Source organism: Chiloscyllium punctatum, chromosome 10 (genome assembly GCF_047496795.1).
Source record: "Chiloscyllium punctatum isolate Juve2018m chromosome 10, sChiPun1.3, whole genome shotgun sequence".
NCBI lineage: Eukaryota > Metazoa > Chordata > Chondrichthyes > Orectolobiformes > Hemiscylliidae > Chiloscyllium > Chiloscyllium punctatum.
The window spans coordinates 93,452,089-93,473,364 of record NC_092748.1 but is presented as its reverse complement, the minus strand read 5'-3'; the positions used below and the strand labels follow the sequence as shown (position 1 = coordinate 93,473,364).

Here is a 21,276-nt window from a genome sequence, read left to right as displayed (position 1 = left end):
AATGTCGATTTCGAAGCTACTTGGATGCTGCCTGAACTGCTGTGCTCTTCCAGCACCACTAATCCAGAATATATTTTCAAGTCAAGGACAAGCTTGAACCAACACCATTTAATGGAACTAAACCAGAAATTGCTTGAAAAGCTCAGCTCCTCTGGCAGCATCCATGCAGAGAAATCAGAGTTAACATTTCAGATCTGGTGATCCTTCCTCACTGGACCCAAATTGTTTACTCTGGTTTCTCTTCACAGATGCTGCCAGATATACTGAGCTTGTCCAGCAATTTCTGTTTTTGTTCTTGATTTACAACGTCCCCAGATTTTTTGGTTTTTATTTGCCACTAGGTCACTATTACAATAATTGTGTGCAATTCTGGTCTCCCTGCTATTGGAAGGATCTTGTGAAACTTGAAACGGCTCAGAAAAGATTGACAAGGATATTGCCAGGTTTGGAGGGTTTGAGCTATCGGCAGATTCTGAATAGACTGAGGCTATTTTCCCTGGAACGTCAGAGGCTGAGGAGTGATCTTACAGAAGTTTATAAAATCTGAGGGCCATGGATCGGATGCTGCCTGAACTGCTGTGCTTTTCCAGCACCACTTATCCAGAATCTGGTTTCCAGCATCTGCAGTCATTGTTTTTACCATAGGGTGAATAGACAAAGTCTTTTCCCCACAGTTGAGGAGTACAGAACGAGAGGGCATTGATCTAAGGTGAAAGGGGAAAGACTTGAAAGGGACTTAAACTGCTACATCAAACCAAACATGTGTACTGCTAATTATTCTTTTAGTTTAACATATTAGAAAATCTTCTTTAATTGTTTTTTGCTTTAGTGTATAGCGTATGAATGATATAATGTTTTGATTTTTTATAAGAGCATATATAAATCATCTGTGCTTCAGATCTCTATGATTCTATGCCTCTATTTTACAGACATTAATTTATTGCTATTGATTAAGAAAAACAAGGCACAGCTGTGAGTCATTCTTCTTGTGATCAGTTTTAGAAATAGTGCTGTCATTAGAATGAAACAGAGAAAGAAATTGGTGAACAGTGGGAACAAAAATCTTGAGAAATAAACCTGTCTCTTCAAATTTGCTTTGATTGGTAATGATGTGTTAAACAAACTGTTGCTATTTGTGTTTGTTCAATGTGCACATTGAAAAGACATAGAGTTGGAGGACTTATGCTGGGTCACTGCTCTTCATAGCTTGGCTATTATTTTGAATTGAAACCTGATTACGTGCAAATGAAACTGTGCTTTGTTGGCATAACCATGCCGTTATGCTATAAATTGATCTTATTTGAAAGATAATGAAAATGAATCTTGCCAAAGGCCCAAATATAATAATATTGATCAACGTATTTCATTTTTTGAAATAAAATTTGTCAATTAAAAACAAGGTTCTTTATTCACCATTAAAGAACATATTTTAGAATGAAGCAACTAAATTAAGCATCAAATGAACATTGTAGTGATTTGTGCTGTAATGGAAACTACCTTCAAATGTGGAATTATTATCAGGTTGTTGGTCAACTAGAATTTTATCTAAGTTAACCCTTGGACTACATTTTTAATAACAAAGTAAATGATACCTCCAGTATTTTGTTAGTAAAAAAAATCAAGAATACTGTATGATAAGGCTAATTAATTTTAATTTCAAAGCAGATTGTTGTGGAAAAAAATCTGCTGTAAAGTGGTATCCAATTTGAATTTGCCACATCTGTGCCTATAAAATAATTTTGTGTCAAGTAATCCCTTCATTTTGTGACAGGCAAACCTAGATGAATGTTTCTAGAATGTTTGTAAAATAAGATCTAAGCTGAGAAAAAAATAATGAAAATTTGAAAAAATGAACTGGAAAGACTTTAATAGAGTCATAGAGTCATAGAGATATACAACACGGTAACAGACCCTTCAGTCCAACTTGACCATGCTGATCAGATATCCCAATCTAATCTAGCTCCATTTGCCAGCACCCGACCCATATTCCTCCAAACCCTTCCTATTCATATATCCATCCTGGTGCCTTTTAAATATTGCAATTGTACCAGCCTCCATCACTTCCTATGGCAGCTCATTCCATACATGCACCACCATCTGCATGATAAAGTTGCCCTCTCACTCTGAAGCTATGTCCTCTATTTCTGGACTCCCCCACCCCAGGGACAAGACTTTGTATTGAAATAAAATCCTGAGAACGATAGGATCTTTTGAAATAGCTGGAAAAGGATTATGGCATAACAATCAGGGTCAAGCTGCTTCTTTGACCGGATAAATTAACACTGGAGCGAGCAGAAGTTTCTCTGTTCATTGAAATTACTTAGTAGCAAGTTGATGATCTACTTTAAAGCCCTTGGCCAAGAAATTTAATTTTGTTCTGAAAAGTGGGTACATGGGAGTTGCTGAGTGCACTGTACACACACATTGGCAGTGATCACATGCACACCACTTGCTTTTCATGGTACTGAAATGGAGAAGCAGCAGCAAAATCTATTGGCTGGGACACTGTTAGGGTTACAAAGAAAGCAGGTGTCATTGACTCTACTTAGAGGCAACTTTCAGCTCTTCAAGGGGAGATGCATTGTGGCTGCAGTTGGTAAGAAATAAGAGAGTAAGGTGCTAATTTTGAAGATTATTTTTATGAAGATTACAATCCTGCCAACTTATGTACCAACCTTATGTACCATGTGTGGAAAGATCTCCAGAAAACTGTATGCAAGGGATAGGAAGAGATGGCTGAACAATGAATGCCAATAGTGGGATAAATTGTTCTGAGGGGCCTGATACTGAGGGGAGTTGATGGGTAAAGCTGTTTATGATGTTTTTGTTTGTGATGCTGTTCTCCTCATTTTCTCCAGAGAACCAAACCAGGTAATGGTTGAGTATCATGCAGAGAACAACAATGTGCTTGATGAAATTAGCAGAAAAATACTGCACAGTTTTGCAAGGATGGACCAGGAAGTGGACACAATGTTTGAGGAATCTCAATTATGTTTATGATGACATAAGATTCTATTTGAAGCTTATGTCTATCACCAGAGTCACATCAACAGGTGACATCTGGATGGAATACCTTTTGATGCCTGTTGTCTGATGGTCCAAATTGAGTAGAAGTTGCAGTGAGTTTTGCTTCTATTAAGGTGTTTATCTGGTGCAGTGAAGCTTATATTAGCTCATGGAAGAGAGGAAGGTAATGGTAATGATGATGGTATTGTCACTGGATTAATAATCAGAAACCCAGGTAATGCCCTGGAATTCTCAATTTCAAACCCACCATGGAATAAAACATTAATAATGAAAAGTCTGTTTCACAAAGATTGCTGTTCTTACCTGGTGGATATCCAGAAACCAGTGATTCTTAAACTGTCATCTGAAATACCAAGTTTCACAGTTGTATCAACCACTAGAAAGCCTAAAAAAAGGATGGAACTGAATGGACCACCAGTATTGACCAAAGTCCCAGAAATGACAATGGTGAACTTGCAAGGTCCTCTTTACCAACACCTAGGAACTAGTACCAAAATTGGGACAGCAGTCTCATAGGTGAATCAAATAAGAGCCTGACATAATTATACTCATACAATCATATCTTATAGATAGTGTCTCAGAAAATATAATCACCATTCCTGGGTATGTCCTGTTCCACCAGCAGAGGTAGTGTCACAGAAGTATACAGTCAGGACAGACTTGCTCCAGATATCCTCAATACTGATTCTGGATGCTATGAAGTCTCATGGCATTAGGTCAAACTTGAGAAAGAAAGTCTAATGTTGATTGATGCATACTGTACATCATACGGTTGATGAATTATTACTTATCTTACATTGAGCAACAGTTGTAGGAAGCACTGAGAGTGTCAAGGGTACAAAATGTACTCTGGGTGGATGACTTCAATGTCCACCACCAAGAGAAGCTCAATCATGGAACAAGCTGATTGAATTCTAAAAGACGTAGCTGTGAGATTGGGTCTGTCTTAGACAGTGAGGGAACCAACAATGCATACTAGATCTCATTTTCAGTCATCCACCTACCCTAGATGAATCTGTCCATGACTGTACTAATGAGAGTGACTGTCAGACAGACCTATGCAGGGACAAAGACAAATCTTCCCTTTGAAGATACTGATAACATGTGTGTGGCATTGGCACTATGATAAATGGAATGGAACAGCTCAACAGCTCAAGAAGGACGGTGGGCCTTCAGTGGTAGCAGAATCATACTCCAATACATTCTTCTAATCTGGTATTACCTATAACCTATTAAGCCAGGGATCAACACTGGCTCAACAAAGATGGCAGGAGGGCATCTCAGGAGAAGCACTAGGAATAACAAAAAAATCATGTGTCAAAGTGGTGAAATTGCAAACAGGACTACTTGCATGCCAAGCAGCATAAGCAACAGGTGATAGATAGAGTTAAGCAATCCCACAACCAATAGGTCAGCTCTAAGCACTGCAATCATGCCACATTAGTAATGGTGTGCAATTAAACAATTCACTGGAAAAAAACACTCGATAAATATCCTTTCCTTAATGATGGGAGAGCCCAACACATCAGTCCAAAATATTAAGGCTAAAGCATTGGTGACAATATTCAGCCAGAAGTGCTGACTGGATGGCCCATCTTGGGCTCATCCAGTGGCTAATCTTCAGCTAATTTGATTCACTCCACTTGACATCAAATAATAGCTGTAGGCACTAGATACTGCTAAAGTTGAGGGTACATACAACATTATGATAGTACTAAAGATCTGAGCTCCAGAACTTGCTACACTCATCACAAAATTACTCCTATATAGCTATGACACTATCATATCAATTCCAATGTGGAAAATTTCCCAGTTACATCCATACACAAATAGCAGGACAAATCCAACACAGCCCATATATCACCCCACCAGTCTACTTTTGATCATCAGTAAACTGTCATCCACAGTGCTCTCAATCAACACCTGCTCAGCAATAACCAGCTCACTGATGCCCAGTTTGAGTTCCACCAACTCCTGATCTCATTACAGCCTTGGTTCAAACATGGACAAAAGAGATGAACTCCAGAGGTGAGATGAGAGTGACAGCCCTTGATATCATAACTGCCACACCTTTGGCAGAGCATGGCATCAAAGCTCTCTAGCATAAAATGCAGTCATTAGGAAACAAGGAGAAAACTCTCTCTGTTTAGAGTCAAACCTGGCACAAAGGACATGAATCAAATGAAAATTTGTTGTTCGAGATTGGTCATCTCTTGGATACCTCTGCAGGAGTTCCTCAGGATAGTAATGAGAGGGACCATATTGTTGAAGAGGAGAGTATGAAACGGACTGGTAAGCTAGAGGAGATACTTGTTAGGAAGAAAAATGTGTTGGGCATTTTGAAAAACTTGAGGATAGACAAGTCCCCCGGGCCTGACAGGATATATCCTAGGATTATGTGGGAAGCAAGAGAGGAAATTGCAGAACCATTGGCAATGATCTTTTCGTCTTCACTGTCAATGGGGATGGTGCCAGGGGACTGGAGAGTGGCGAATGTTGTGCCCCTGTTCAAAAAAGGGAATAAGGATAACCCCGGGAAATACAGGCCAGTTAGTCTTACTTCAGTGGTAGGCAAAGTAATGGAAAGGGTACTGAGGGATAGGATTTATGAGTATCTGGAAAGACATTGCTTGATTAGGGATAGCCAGCATGGATTTGTGAGGGATAGGTCTTGCCTTACAAGTCTTATTGAATTCTTTGAGGAGGTGACCAAGTATGTGGATGAGGGTAGAGCAGTGGATGTAGTGTACATGGATTTTAGTAAGGCATTTGATAAGGTTCCCCATGGTAAGCTTATGCGGAAAGTCAGGAGGCATGGGATAGTGGGAAGTTTGGCCAGTTGGATAGAGAACTGGCTAACCGGTCGAAGTCAGAGAGTGGTGATAGATGGTAAATATTCAGCCTGGAGCCCAGTTACAAGTGGAGTTCCGCAGGGATCAGTTCTGGGTCCTCCGCTGTTTGTAATTTTTATTAATGACTTGGAAGAGGGAGTCGAAGGGTGGGTCAGTAAATTTGCAGACGATACGAAGATTGGTGGAGTTGTGGATAGGGAGGAGGGCTGTTGTTGGCTGCAAAGGGACTTAGATATGATACAGAACTGGGCTGAGGACTGGCAGATGGAGTTCAACCCTGTCAAGTGTGAGGTTGTCCATTTTGGAAGGACAAATAAGAATGCGGAATACAGGGTTAAAGGTAGGATTCTTAGTAAGGTGGAGAAGCAGAGGGATCTTGGGGTCTATGTTCATAGATCTTTGAAAGTTGCCACTCATGTGGATATAGCTTGTAAGAAGGTTTATGGTGTATTAGCGTTCATTAGCAGAGGGATTGAATTCAAGAGTCGTGAGGTGATGTTGCAGCTGTATAGGACCTTGGTAAGGCCACACTTGGAGTACTGTGTGCAGTTCTGGTCGCCTCATTTTAGGAAAGATGTGGAGGCTTTGGAGAGGGTGCAGAGGAGATTTACCAGGATGTTGCCTGGAATGGAGAATAGGTCGTACGATGATAGGTTGAGAGTGCTAGCCCTTTTCTCATTGGAACAGTAAAGGATGAGGGGTGGGATAGAGGTTTATAAGATGATCAGGGGAATAGATAGAGTAGACAGTCAGAGACTTTTTCCCCAGGAATAACAGAGAGTTACAAAGGGACATAAATTTAAGGTGAAGGATGGAAGGTATAGGGGGGATGTCAGGGGTAGATTCTTTACCCAGAGAGTGGTGGGGGCATGGATTGCGCTGCCTGTGCGAGTGGCAGAGTCAGAATCATTGGTGATCTTTAAGCGGGAAATGAGTCTTTGGAGAGTCGGTGTGGACTAGTTGGGTTGAAGAGCCTGTTTCCATACTGTAGATAATCTAATCATCAATGGAGATATTAAGACAATAGTGAACTCAAAGCCATGTGGAGCATTATTTCTATTAGAAACAAAGGTGTGGCACGGTGGCTCAGTGGTTAGCACTGCTGCCTCACAGCACCAGGTTCCCAGGTTCAATTCCAGCCTCAGGTGACTGCCTGTGTGGAGCTTGCACATTCTCCCTGTGTCTGTGTGGGTTTCCTCCCACAGTCCAAGGATGTGCAGGTCAGGTAAATTGGTCATGCTAAATTGCCCATAGCGTTAGGTGTAGGGGAATGGGTTTGGGTGGGTTACTCTTTGGAGGGTTGGTGTGGACTGGTTGGGTCAAAGGGTCTGTTTCCACGCTGTAGGGAATCTAATCACTTATTAGACCTATAATTTATGTACAGACATTACATTCTTCAAGCAATTTGTGTCTATGTTAACATTAAGCTATTAGCTAACAATAGAAGAACATATAGTTAGAAATCTGTCATGGTAGGGTAGCATATGGCACTTTTAGAGCCTCAGGTCACAGGTTATGATACAGTCGCATCTGCGTATCTCTTACATGTACTGACATACTGACTGTGGGATATCTCATAGGTATACTGATTGACTGACTGTGGGACATAAGACAAGATTGTTCTTTTATGACCAATGATAAAACTTATCCCATCAGATATACTTGGTTGTACACAACACAATTATCAAATTGACTACATATACCTAACAGGTAAAATAGGCTTACACAACTAACATTTCAAAGCTCAGTGTAACACTTTGGACATTGGAGAACTTGTCCTGAACTTCAAAGTGAATCATTGCCATGGAAGACTGTGGAGGCCAGGTTGAGTGTCTGTAAAACAGAGGTAACTAGACTCTCGGTGGTAAGGAGATCAGAGGTTATGGGGAAAGGTTATTGGGTTGACAAGCATCATTAGCCATGATCAAATGGTGGAGTAGATATAATTGTCTGAATGGCCAAATCTACTCCTATGCATTACAGTCTTATTAACTGGTGACCTGTCCAGAAGATTATGCCATGTTCTCCATTCTATTTTTTAGTTATCATCGCACAATTATTGGAGTGTGCTTCCTCAATCCCTTCTGCATGATCATTATATTGTACATTGGTCTGAGCGGGTTTCTCTTCCTCTGCAATGTAGAACCATGCTGACTTGTTATGTCCTGGGATTGTTGTATATTTATAAAAATGTTTTATGTTATCTAAGCTCTTGTACTTGTGTTTGTAACTCATGCTCTGCCCAGTGTACAGTTTTGGTCATTCTTTACCTGCTTGTTCATTTTTCATTCTTAACTTTCTTTTATTCATTGACAGGATATGGGAATCCCTGGCTCGGCTAGCACTTATTCTCCAGACAGCAGGTAAGAGTCACCCATAATGTTATGGTTCTGGAATCATATATAGGCCAGACCAGGTAAGGTCTTCTATACATCAGGGAGACCAAATGTAAACTTGAGGAATGGTTCGCTGAGCATCACAGGTGCCGACCGGACCTCCCAGTCACCGCCCTTTTGAATTCACCTTCTCACTCCCTTTCTGACATGACCATCCTTGGCCTCCTCCATTGCAACAATGAACCAAATCTCAAAAAGGAGGAACATCACCTCAGCTTCCACCTGGGCAACCTACAGCCTGAACATTGAGTTCTCCAATTTCAAATAACCTCCCTTCCACTGCTCCCTGCCACCAAATGGATTCATTTCTCCATTGACCAACCAGGTCGCTCTCTCTGCCTGTCTTCACCTATCTCCACTTCACCACCCTGTCCCCGCCATCCACTTTATCTGCAGCTCCCCCCACACCCAGCCCCAGACTTAAAAAGGGTTACACACAAACATGTCAACTTCGCCACCTCCTGCTGCTGCCTGGCTTGCTATGCTCTTTCAGCCTCCTGCCTGTCTATTTTGGATTCCAGTACCTGCAGGCTTTTTTTTGTTGCTTTAGACCAGGTAAGCACATAATTTTCCATCCTTAAAGGACATTAGTGAGCCACATGGATTTTTACCACAATCAACAATGGTTTCATGATTATCATTAGACTCTTCATTCCAGAGTTTTATTGAATTCAAATTCCAATATCTGGTATAATGGGACTTGCACCCTTTCCTCAGGAAATCGCCTGGGCCTCTGGATTAAGATTCTAGGTATAATACCACTAGGCCATTTGCCTCCCTTTTGAAGAGGACCAGTCTGCGATGTGCAATTATGAGATAATTAATTATTGAGGAAGGTCATTTATATTTGTCTTCTGAGATTAATTTCCACTGGAGATGTTAATTCCTTCTCCATTAATGTTGCATCAAAGTGTACCAATGCAATACAGAAATCTTGTTTTACTGTTGGACACATAATGATCATTGGTTCAATGACACATACCATTCATTCTGGTAGACTAATTGAGCATGGATAGTGGAGTGATGATGTGGTAGCGGTCACTATCCACTTACTGTGCCTGACTTTATTGATGTCTGTTGTTAGACTCTATCTTTTCTGGGATTCTGGTTTAACTAAGAATAGCACTTGGATGTCTGTGAAATTCATACTTGTTTTGTCGCTAAGTCATTGAACAATGGGAAATTTGAAGGATATAATCTTCAACATTCACTGTAAATAGATCTGATTGGAACATTGCGTGGATCTAGAGACTCTGTCTGCTAACGGGTTTTTTTTACATTTGTCATGCATCACATGTATTCATGATTATATGGCCTGATTCACCCATGGCTAATACACAGATTCAAATGCTAGACTCTCATGTGTTCCTGGTGTAACATGGATATGGGATCCTGGCATAATGCGGCTGGCATTAGAACCTATCAGCCTTAAATATTACTTGTCATCAAATGCCAAGTTCCTTTCTCTCTAGACAAAACAAATGAATCTTCTCAATTATTGCACTTGGGCACATTGGCTTTAGCCAAGGTGCGAGATCAATATGGAGAATGTCTGCAATTTCATAGTTTGCAATAGCAATGCATCGATGAAGAGGAATACAGAGGAACCTCAATTACCCGAAGGACACGGGTAGGCGGTATTTCGTTCAGTTAATTGAATGCTGGATAATTGATTGCCAGTTAACATAGTCTGGCTGAGTATTTGGACCTTGCAAACATGCCTGATAATCCAACATCTGGATAATTGAATGCCGAATAATCAAGGTTCCTCTGTATTTTGGTCTTTGTGTAGGTTGGATAACATGCTCAATGTGTCAGACGTAACCAGCCTGGTACCTGGTTTGTACTTGATTTCAAAGTCATCCCCTTGGAGATCATTGACTGATTTGACCTTTAGGGTCTGTTCAACCACTGTGGCATGATCTGACTCTCATGAGTTGTGTCTATACTGAGATCTGTAGTCATGCCACAGCAGAATAATTAGTATCTTGAAGTTGAAGATTTCAGGAATTTAAGATGTGCTTGAATATTGGCACTGCAATATGATTCAACCCCTGTATGCGATTGGTGATCCATTATAAACTGTGAAATAGGTTGTACCATGGAGCACCACTTGCTTAGGTTCATGTCTTGCAGGATATGGTGCACAAATTTCTCTGTCAATTTTAGTTTTTAGGATGTGTTGTTTCACCTTTCCAGGAGGTGTAGTAGGATTATCACTAAACCATTAATCCAGAGACCCAAGTCATGTTCTGAGGACCTGGGTTTGAATCTACCATAGCAGATGGTCAAATTTGAATTCAATAAAACTATGGAATTAAAAGTCTAATGTTGCCCATGAAACAATTGTCACTTATCAGGAAAAGGCTATCTGCTTCACTCATATCATTTCGAGAAGGAAACTGCCATCCTTACCTGGTCTGGCCTACATGTGACTAAAAACCCACGGAAATGTAGCTGACTCTTAACTGCCCTCTGAACATTTAGAGATGGGCAATAAATGCTGGCCTAGCCAGTGACACCCACAGCCCATGAACAAATATATTTTAAAAAAATTAACCAGATCTCCAAAGTTTGTGCAGTGGCAGAGACTTCTGGAACTGGACGTTAATGTAGCCACACACCCATCAATGCGCATGGACCCTCTGTGTAATTGTATGGCTGCCCAGCTTAGAAAGAACATTGATTCTGATTGCCTTGTGTTATTGACATGATACATGCAGGTAACAATGTGGAAAGCCTGGTCATTTTCTGAAGTTTCCCTTTCACTTGATTCACTCTGATCCTCATCCACGTATTTACATTTTTGAACCTCCTTACCAGTTCCCTTGCTGCCAGTCTCAAGATGTTGTGCCATCTTGTTGGTCACTTGGATTTTGTACTAATGTTTGGCTTAGCCTTTGGAACCAGATTTTTTGCACACATGCATATCCAATGTTCCTTGGTGTTACATGCTTTATAAATGTCAAGACAAAAAAAGATTTTGTGATTTACACAAGAAGTGAGAGAAGTGAAACTATCACTGTATTCTAACAGATGAAAGACTTAACAATCAATTTTTCAATGTATAATTTCAGTTACATCACACTATAAATTTTTGCTATAAATTCTGTGTGTTAGGATTGAGCCCTCCACAATCACCTGATGAAGGAGCATCGCTCCGAAAGCTAGTGTGCTTCCAATTAAACCTGTTGGACTATAACCTGGCATTGTGTGATTTTTAACTTTGTACACCCTAGTCCAACACCGGCATCTCCAAATCATTTGTTAATTTAGTGCACTTTGTTGATCATAGCAATAGTGTTGGCTACACCTAAAGCAGTTAATTGTTGTTGGGTCCTACCACTTTGGCTTCATACTTGCCCCTATCCTCCAGTAATGCAATCATATAGCTACTGTTCTTTACAAAAGATCTTTCCTAAAGCCTTGAATTGATGTAGAGGTGATAACTAAATCAATCTTTGGAAAACGCACACTCATGTCCTTTGCTGTAACATCTTCCATCAAAGTGGTTGACAGACTCATGAGGTTGCTGTCTACATGATATGAGTTGGTGCCTATTGACACTGAAGTTAGGCCTTCCCTTGAGCTGATCTTTGAGTAAATTCCAAATCTTTTCTGATCTTGGACAGAAAACCATATGTATTACTTCTGTGAAATACCTCCTTGCCAATGGAAGCATATTTTTTAGAGTTGTCTTCTTGGATTAATCCATTCTTTGATTTGTCAACAAAGTGCATCAGCTACTTGAAGAGTTGTACTTCAGTAAAGCTGCCACTGGATGCTGAATCTAAAAGGATGTTTCTGCTATCCATGATTCCACCTGCCCATCTTAAGCTGTGTGTCCCTGACTTCATATCAGTGTAATTTATAACTGCCAATCCACTGGTCCTAGTCCCTTTAAGACTACTGGTCCCTTAATAACACAAACATTACATGTGTTGTTGTGAAACTATTGCTAAGGAAATTCCAAGATCTGTCCTGGAATTTGTGGAAAAGTCAGAACACAATGCAGAACAATGTAAAGCAGCTGTCTGTAGGCACAGGAAATTTTTCATTGGTCAGGTCTATAAAATTATGCTCCTTTTGTGAGTATGAGCATTCGTAAGTCAAGCATTCATAAATCAAGTCTCCCTGTATGAATCCCCAGTATAATTCAGTTCACTGGCTTTGTGTTGCAGCTTTTTAAATTGCTTTTTCTTTCTTTTAACTAAGGTTATGTTAGAAATTTATTTTCTCTTGAATAAACTTAAATCTTCTTGGTGGTCAATGCACTATGTATGTGTAATGTTATCTATACTCATTTGAATTGTTGTTGCTGATTGTTCGAATCCTCTAATGTCCAAAACAGTTATTTAGTTGTTCTTCATTTAGCTTATAAAATATCTGTCACAAAAATATTAGATTCTTTATTTAACTAAATAAAATAAAGAACTATGAATTTTTGAGATTTGAACCAAAAACACAAAATAGTGGAGAAACTCAGCAGGTCTGGCAGCATGTCTGGAGAGTTACCTTTTCAAGTCCAGAAGCCCTTTGTCAGCTGTTCTCAACTGCATCCTGAGATCCACTCAGTGCGATGCACTGTCACATGCGCACACTCAACCTCTCTCATGCTCTCAATACCACCTCACGTTATCTTAAAGCTGTCCATTCTGCCAGTTCTCCATCACTTCTCAGCTGATTCAACATTTTCACAAGAAACAGGTTTTCTTCCTTTCAGGTATTAAGGAAAGCAAGCTGTAACAAAGCAGGTGTACCCATGCCCCTCTGGAACGTTCCTCCCCTCATCTTCCCTTTGACTTCATCTTTCCTCCTAACCCCACCTCACTTTGGGTATTTATCATAACTTTCTGGTTTTTAATATGGAACAGTCTGTATTCAGCAAATAATGTTGCTTTATCCTTTAATGCCCTCATCTCCATGAATTTTAGACAAGTCCTGATGTCAAATCTTTCTTCCATCACCTTTACCACTTTGTGAGGCAAATTTCTTTGAACAGAGTCCTTTTTCCCATCCTGCAGAATCCTTCACTCACTTCCAACACTCTGCCTCCACCTGGACCATTCACCCTGGTGTTCGACCTGCATTCGATGTGTTCATTGGGAACTGCTGATGTGATATTGTTGTCTTAATTTGTCTGCTCCCTTCGCCCATTCTAATCTATCTTCCTTCAAACAGACTGCACTATTTGCTCTCATCTCCAACTCTGACTTGTAATCTAACCTGCTGACAAGGGTGGTGCTGCTGTCATCTGACATGCTTCACGGAGGCTGAGCACCAGTTGTTGGATGCTGGCTCCTATCTTCCCCACACTATGATATCACCATTGAACATCAAGCTATTGTTTCCATTATTCAAACTAGCTTCGTCTCATCTCAGGATCTTCCCCCATCCCCTCACAACATCCTACCACATAGTCTCCCATCCTTATATAATCTGTAGTACCTTCTCCTTCTTGACAATGGGTCCTGTACTCAAAAAGTTAACTTTGTTTTCTCTCTACAGCTGCTACCATTCCTGCTGACTTTCTCCAACACTTCCTCTTTTTGTTGGAGTTTTTATAGAGAGTTACTGCTAATACCATTGTGAATTTTGTGTTATATGATCAGCAATACTTACGTTAGTTACTGTAAGACAAGAAACCAAGTATAGAGATTATAGTATTAAAGAATTTAGCAGACATCTTTTAGAGATGATGATTATATACAATCATTACATTCTGCAGGCACATCAGTGACTGGGCTAATATTAAACTTTAGGTTATGACAGAAGCAGACACTTCGATTAGTGTGCCATGCTTCAAGAGATCCATGGACAGGATGCATATGAAACCTTTACATCTTCAGGTTATATGTTATTATGCAGTGGTGATAGCGTGAGCATGACTCTTAAATGTATACCACATACTGACCATGAGACATAACAGAGCAGAGCTGGAGATGAACTGGAACCATTAGATGGCATCCAGGATGCTGCAATGAAACTGGACATAAATCTGCATTATGTGTTCCAGTAGTCACAAATAAGCTGCAAGCTCAGGGAATAGTGCCCTCTTCGATCAAGGACAATGTCAGACTGCTCATGGAGACAATGTGTAGTGTCAAATGACCTGGATTATGAAAAAAGCTGAAAGTATGCAAGGACTAGTGATCTCACATCCTGCATTGCTAGAACTTGGGATAAGTGACACAAACATTTCTCCTATCGTCAATTTAGGAAGTAACAACCTTGCAGCAGCGATTTAAGATGAACTGAGGCACTGGATGAAAAATGAATAGGAGCACTAAGTCAATTGCATTCTAGTGCTAGACCCGGCAAAATGAATGTAAACTGTTCTGTGTATCTACAGAGCATATGTGAATATACTGTCCAAATATTTCTTGAGCGAATGATCAGTTTTTTTGCTTAAGAGACCTCTTGTACAATTCTGACAAGCTTACCAGTAATGGGTCTTTGACAAGAATAAAAGTACATTTTATTTGAAGCCTGCTTCAGATCATTTCTACCCTATCAACTAGATTATATAATGATTGCTGTGATATTTAGGTTGAGAAATAGTGGCTGATGGTTGCCAGTTTCCAATCAAAGCCATTTTGAAAGAAAATTAGATTTCCTGTCATGATGCTCACGATCAGTCTGAAGGTTTGCTACTTCATAGAAGAAACTGCACATTATGTAATACTTAATACTCGAATCTACTTCTCAACAGGAGCTATTGTCTGTAGTGTAAGGCAGTTCATACCTGAAGAGCTAACTGACATAATAAGATAACCCTTGCCCAATAGAATGCAAAGGACTATTTCTGGGAAGAACTAACTTGTAAGTCGTGCACCAGAATGTTAAACTATATTTATTCATCAGCTAGAAGGTGATTGCAAGTTGAAGCTTTTCATCTTGCATTCATCAGAAGTAGGATGCAAGAAGCAAACTTGAGAGAAAAAAGAGACACTGTTTTATACAACGTGAGAGAAAGTGCTGATATGTTTGGATCATCATCGGCATGGTGATGCTTCCAGAACAGTTAACTGTGAATCTTAATCCTAGCAGCAGGCGAGTAGATTCTGATTGGCTGGGATGTTATCATGAGCTGTAGCAGTTGTGCCTGTACTCATGATCCTTTGTTTTTGAAAAGTTGCAATGAATATGCAAAGTGAATTGAATTGAATTGAACTGAATTGAATTCATTGTAACATGTACTGAGACACAGTGAAAAGCTTTGTCCTGCGAGCAACACAGGCAGATCACAGAGTTAAGTAGCATAGATAAGTAAATAATGGGTAAACATCAGCAAAAACACAGGTACAGGTGAATGTTAAAAAGTTTGTGAGTCCATTCAGTATTCTAACAACAGTAAGGCAGAGTCTGTTTAGAAACTGGCTGGTGCGTTTGTGCAGGCTTCTGTACCTTCTCCCTGGTGGTAGAGGTTGTAGAAAAACATTGCCAAGGTGGGATGGATCTTTGAGAATACTGACAGCCTTTCCTTGACAGCGGGCCTGGTAGATGGATTCTATAGTTGGGTGGTTGGCAAATTCCTTTTGTCTACAAAACAAAGTTCTGGGTATTGATGTACATAGCTTGTAGCCTGCAGAGTTGTATCATTTTGTGGGCTCAGCTGATGGTCTGAAATCCATTTCTGGTGTAACTCCTAGCACAATGTGGTTTATTTTAAAAATGGTTTCCAATAATTGAATCACATTTAGTGGTGGATATACTTTTCTAATACTTCAAAGCATTTGGACACCCTTCCCTATTTAATATCAGTGTATTAGACTAATATCAGTAAGAAAGATTTGTGACAGTGAACCTACTCAAAGCATCCCAGATGGTAGCAGCGTATATGAGCACAATGCATAGCATGGTAGCCAGCAGTGTGGATGCCAACCAGATCGCACTAGCTTGAAGAATTGCTTTCCTCCTCAAAAGTAATCTGAGGAGAAATAAATAAAAACAATTCAATCAGAAATGTAAGGTAGTATCTTTAAATATTCAGCAGCTGAAAAGCACATGGAGTCTGCCAGTTTCTGTGAAAGCAGCACAGCCATCAACTTGAAAGGCTGCAAAACTGAACACCAAAGCTACAACGGGAAACATCTGAATCATAAACCGAGGATACAACAATTGATATTGAACACTGTAAGTAAAATAAATTTTTTTCATTTAATGAAGAAAATTCTGGACTGAGAAGCTAATCCATTATATTATGGATGCTGGAAATTCTTTGCCAACATCTTGCTACCCCTTCCTCTGCATATATGTTATCTCTTCCCAGCTGCTATTAGCTCTGATGAAGGATCACTGAACCTGAAATGTTGAGCCTGCTCTCACTCCAGAGATGCTGCCAGGCTTGCTGAGTTTCTCCAGCAATTTCTGTTTTTGATAAAGATGCATTTGTTTGGAAAATTATTAGATCAGTACAATTTGAGAAAGGAGAGTGAAAAAAAAGATATAAGAGGTTCTTGCTTTGGAAAAAAGAATCAGTGCTTTGAGGAAAACATGAGGTTTTATTATGCACCTGAAATATTCTTAAAGATGTAATAGTGGTGTGATATCATTTTTTGAAATTTAAAGTTGCACAATTTTATATCATGAAGTGGCAGAAAGGGTGTGAATCATCCATAAATGGGGATGTAAATCTCTAAGAAAGGGAAAAATGACTTTGCTTAAAATTACAGAATTTCAGCAATTATTAAATGCATGGTAATATTTCTTTCAGCACAAATTGTTGTATAATTTTGAAATTTTTATGTTTTCTAATTTTAATTAGAAGGAATTTTTAAACATTCTGAGGGTGGAAATAAGAAATTAGAAGTAAAAAGAATCTTCATTAAACTAACAAAGCATTGTAATAATACATCTTCACTGGCAATTTATCATCATTATCCAGTCATTAAAGTGGAACAATTACAAAAATTGAAACAACTTGCAGAAGAACACAATTTTTTATGCAATTTAAGTCATTATCCAACATACACTCTGAGCAACAAAACCACTTACAAAGCACTGAAAAATCCTGCAACAGTTGAGTCAATTAAAAAGAAACAGTAGCTAAACACAGTGAAACTGAAGAAAGATAATATACTTCCTAGCATATTTAAAACTACAAATACTTCAAACAGGAAATTAAGCTGAATGGCATGGAAAAGACAATTTGTGACATGTAGAACTGCTTCAGATTAAAGAAGCCAAGAGAAGACCAAGTGAATACATTTCTTTATTCTACAGGTCCAATAGAAGATCATCTTTTAAAATGACAGAATGTAAGAAAAGACACAGAAACCATATGACTATACTGTAGGAACAGTTGACAATTTACATTGATGAAAGAGTAAGGTTAAGTCTTTCAGAGGAAAATGTCATCAATTTCAATCATACTTTCTGTACATTGTCAGAATTTTATGTTTATGAAGATTTGCTGTCAGAATTAATTTGAGACAAAGTTGTTTTCAGAATTTCTGATCCATTCCTTTCAGATCTGTAACAATCAAAAGAGGACTTCATAATGGAAAGACCTGTCCAGATAGAGAAAGAAGCTAAAATTCAAAAAGAACAGCAAAACAGAATGATGGAAACTGAAAGTTAACCTGTCTTAAGAAGATTATCTGTCTTTGTCAACTTACTAATGCATATAAACGACGAAACAACTTAGGATAGGCTAATACAAACAACATTAAATCCTTTTGTGCTAAAATTAATTGTTTCAGATGTGGAGTTAAAAATAAATGGCACAAACAAAAACAATGTTTAGCTGTATTGTGTCAATGCCATTTTTCTATGAAAATGGGACATTTCCAGACAATGTTGAAATGCCAAACAAAAACCTTTGAACCACAGAACTATTGTTGTCTACTTGCACAAAGAGGTTAACAACTTGCAGCAAGCATCTTTTGAGGAAAACACAGGATACCTGGTCAAATCTTCATTACAATTTATAATCTGAAATGATCACATTCTACCTTTGAAAGATGCCATCCAATATTTCTGTAAGACCGTAAGATACAGATGTAGAATCAGCACACTCTGCCCATCGACTCTGCTCCACCATTTACTCATGGCTGATATGTTTTTGAATCCCATTCTCCTGGCTGTTCTCGGTAACTTTTGATCCCCTACCATCTACCTCCATCTTAAATACACTCAATGACTTGACATGCACAGACTTCTGTGGCAATGATTTCCACAGATTGACCACCTTCTGACAGAGAATATTTCTCCTCATCTCAGTTCTAAAGGGCTATTCCTTCACTCTGAGGCAATGCTCTCAGATCATCATCTCTCCTACTGGTGGAAATATCTTCTCCAAGTTCATTCTATGTGAGTATTTCAGTATTCCATAAGTTTCAATGAGATCCCCCTCATCCCTCTAAACTCCATCAAGTATAGACTCAGAGTTATTTAGGAACTATTTAGGTGTACACTTGAAATGCCATAGCATTGAAGGCTATGGGCCAGTTGCTGGAAGATGGATTAGAATAGTTGGATATTTGATGACCAACACGGAAATGAATGCCCAAAGGGTTTCTTTCTATCCTATAGAAATGTTGTGACTCTATGAGTCTCTATGAGAATAATGTCCTAAGCATACTTATCTTCAGCTGCTCCAGCTTCTCTCCATCATCAGGTCAATATTGGGAATGTTTGCTGATGATTGCACAATGTTCAGCACAATTTAGAACTCTTCAGATACTGAAAGATCCTGTGTCCATATGCAGCAAGACCTGCATAAGTTTGAGATGATAAGTAGCAGGTAACATTCACATCACATAAACACCAGGCGATGAATATTTCCAAGAAGAAAGAATCTAAGCATCGTCCGTAGACATTCAGTGTTGTAACTATCACCGAATCCCGAATGTTACATTGACCAGAAGCTGAATTTGACCAACCATATAAGTACCATGGTAACAAGAGCAAGACAGAGACTTGGAATTCTGTGATGAGTAATTCACCTCCTGTCACCAAAGCCTGTCCTTGATCTACAAGGTGCAAATCAGGAATGAGTCAGAATATCTCCACTGGCTTGAGTGAGGTGAGATGTGGTAAATGGTGTGCCACAGGGATCATGCTGAGGCCAAAATCATGTATGATTTACATTAATTATTCAGATTAAGAGTCTGAATATATGGTTGCTAAAGTTGATGATCCAAAAATAATAGGAAAGTACGTTATGAAGAGAAGATAAGAATTTGCCAAAGATATGTTAAGTGAGTTGGCAAAAAAATTGCCAACTTGAGTTTAATGACAGAAACATGAATTTGTTTATTTTAATAGGAAGAATATGAAAGTTGCATATTACTTAATTGGCAAAAGCTGCAATACTCTGAGTAATAGAGGAACTTGTGTGGCCTTGTTCATGAATTGCAATGGTGTAGTGGTCATGTCAGTAACCTATTAATCCACAATCTCTGGTTAATGTTCTGGGTTCAACTACTCTTATGGTGAAATCTGAATTCAATTTAAAAATCTGGAATTTAACAAAAAAGTAAGCTAGTCTAATGTTGGACATGTAATGATTGTTACTTAAAGGCCCAGCTGATTGACTAATACCCTTTAGATGGGACAAGATAAAATTCAGATCAACTCCTGGATAGGAATGTAAAGGAAGTCTCAGCAGCACTTCAATAATAGGCAGAGGAGAAAAACTGTGATGACCATATTTTGGCAAGTGATCTTATTTTATCTACCAGCCCGTCCCAATGCTGCGTAAAAAGTGGATTGTATAAGGAAAACTCAGGTTTTTCATCCAAATTGTCTTCCATTACTCAAACATAGTAGTCAGATTATTCATGTGTGTTTCTCTTTACTCAATATTGACTTCTTCAGGTGAGACTGACAGGAGCCACCATGTTTGCCATCCTTAAATTGCCTCTCCCATCAGCCGTACCTTCTATATTGAGAAGTTTTGCCAAAGAGAAATATCGGTCAGACTCAATACTGTCAATGATAACTTGCAAAGGTCTTCACTGGAGTAATTTTCATTTCCACCTAAAATGTTACATTTCATGCAACTAGACTGCTACCTTGTGCGTGACTCGTACTGATTAAAGGCTGTGTTGTTGTCTGAGAGAGCTTCACTTCATTCTCCCAGGTGTGTCAAGTGGCTTTTCAGCTGAACATTAGTGATAATGTATGTGGTCTTTCTCAAAAGTTCAATCATTAGACGCTCTTAAAACCTAAGAGGAAAATAGCTTTTCAATAACCTTGATTTTCCCATGTCTGTTGTTTTTCTGTTTGGCATTGAGACAAAACAAAGGGAGCAGATGTCGAAAAGAAACTGCAGCTACATGCTAAAAATTGTCTTGTACCTGACAGAAGTTACCTTACATGACAAATATGCAAGCCTTCTGTGATCTGGGAGAAAGGCCACTGATTGGATATAATAGCTGATGAAACCAGTATCTTGTGAGACTCACAAGATGACAAGAGGTTTGGTAGCTTAATGTTAGAAACACCAGAAACCTGTTAAGGCTCCATAGTTACAGTACTTGCTTTGTCAAAAAGACTTAGTCTTGAGGAGGTCCTTCAGAATGAATACTTCCTTGGTGAGAGCAGGAAATGTTGCATGAATTATTAATGTACTTGAATTAAAAGAGAATTTAGGCCTTTTGCCAGACAATGCAAAATCTCTGCTACAGAAATTTCAATTAGTGGCAGAACAATTAGTGTAGCTTTTAGGGAACATTAATGAGATTACAAATGTTTAAAATTTTCATACAGTGTGCACTTATGTATGTACTTACAAACAAGCTTTCAATTCAGCTTTTGTTTGATTTGAATTAGATTATTTAGCTATTTGAATTTAAAGGAATGCCTTGCTTTGAATCACATAGAATTGAGCTAATGTTGAGTATTATATATTCGTAGTGACAAGGAATTTCACTTCTTCAACCACTCTTTTGAATTGTTCTTAGGATTTGGATCATTATATACCTTTTACTTTCACCCACTTTATTTCATGTGGTCACGAAGCGTTTGAAGGGATGACAGAATTGAGTTCACCG

At 39.0% G+C, this 21,276-nt stretch overlaps 1 long non-coding RNA gene across 1 annotated transcript in view; it reads left to right on the top strand.

Annotated features, from left to right (window-relative positions):
- The window catches only part of LOC140481805 (uncharacterized), a 135,718-nt gene that overhangs the window by 5,437 nt on the left and 109,005 nt on the right, over window positions 1–21,276 (top strand). Inside the window, exon 2 of the long non-coding RNA XR_011961610.1 lies at window positions 8,196–8,242. This is a non-coding gene — a long non-coding RNA (uncharacterized lncRNA). The remainder of the gene's footprint in view (window positions 1–8,195; window positions 8,243–21,276) is intronic.